At 44.5% G+C, this 1282-nt stretch overlaps 1 non-coding gene across 1 annotated transcript; it reads left to right on the plus strand.

The window, feature by feature from the left end:
- Nucleotides 1-635: 635 nt before the first annotated feature.
- Nucleotides 636-707, plus strand: trnae-uuc. The gene has a single exon. It is a non-coding gene; the product is annotated as a tRNA-Glu (tRNA).
- The last annotated feature ends 575 nt before the right edge of the window (nt 708-1282 follow it).

The raw sequence follows: 1282 nt of genomic DNA on the forward strand, positions 1-1282 counted from the left end.
AAAAAAAACGCCCTATTTTCTTAACCCATCCCTTGAAAACGACATCTGCGCGTCCCCACAATATCCTACAGGAGACATGTCTTGGGTTTCCAAACATGGGTTTACTCCGAGTACTTCGGTTTGTCCCACAAACAAACAAACCAAAAAAAAACCCGCCCCATTTTCTCAAAGCATCCCTTGAAAACGACAACTGCGCGTCCCTAAAATATCCTACAGGAGACATGTCTTGGGTTTCCAAAGATAGGGTTTACTCCGAGTACTTCGGTTTGTCCCACAAACAAACAAACAAAAAAAACCCCGCCCCATTTTCTCAAAGCATCCCTTGAAAACGACAACTGCGCGTCCCTAAAATATCCTACAGGAGACATGTCTTGGGTTTCCAAACATAGGGTTTACTCCGAGTACTTCGGTTTGTCCGACAAACAAACAAAAAAAACCCGCCCTATTTTCTTAACCCATCCCTTGAAAACGACATCTGCGCGTCCCCACAATATCCTACAGGAGACATGTCTTGGGTTTCCAAACATGGGTTTACTCCGAGTACTTCGGTTTGTCCCACAAACAAAAAAATAAATAAATAAATAAAAAACCCTTACCTTTCTCATATGTGTCCTGGAGCATGTCATCTAATCATTGCGTTGGTGGTATAGTGGTTAGCATAGCTGCCTTTCAAGCAGTTGACCTGGGTTCAATTCCCAGCCAACGCGTTTCATTTTTATGGGGCCAAGATGTTGTAGAGGTAGGGCAGCCGACCTGGGACCAGAAAGTGGCGGTTCGACTCGCTGCCATCTCCACATGTCATGGTGTCTCTGAGCAACACACCCAATACCCAATTGCTCCCCGGACCTTCAATAGCTGCCCACTGCTCCACCTGGGTGTATCTCACGTGTGACTGGTTAAATGCAGAGAATTGATTTTGTCATTATATAGAAACAATGAAAACACAGCACTTTATTGGGGGCTGCCATTCACAATGATCTGCCTCCAATGCAAATGCAAGGAAGCCACTTATTATTCTACACACAATAAGGATTTCTTTATTTAGGCCCGAGCAGCGAAGCGCTACAAAGGCCTATTGTAATCCCTCTGTTCAGACCCGAGCTGCAATTTTTTTCCGCCAAACAAATTAGCGTTATGGGGCCCTCAATATATCCAAAAAGTCTCCAAACTTGGCGGACACATCAGGACTGGTGAAAAAATACGCATTTTAAGGGCGTGGCAAAAATCGCAACAGAAACGGATCAAAAGCGCCACCTAGAAATTTTCAAAATACCCTCCGCAT

Source organism: Nematolebias whitei, chromosome 10 (genome assembly GCF_014905685.2).
Source record: "Nematolebias whitei isolate Nwh7 chromosome 10, NemWhi1, whole genome shotgun sequence".
NCBI classification, from domain to species: domain Eukaryota; kingdom Metazoa; phylum Chordata; class Actinopteri; order Cyprinodontiformes; family Rivulidae; genus Nematolebias; species Nematolebias whitei.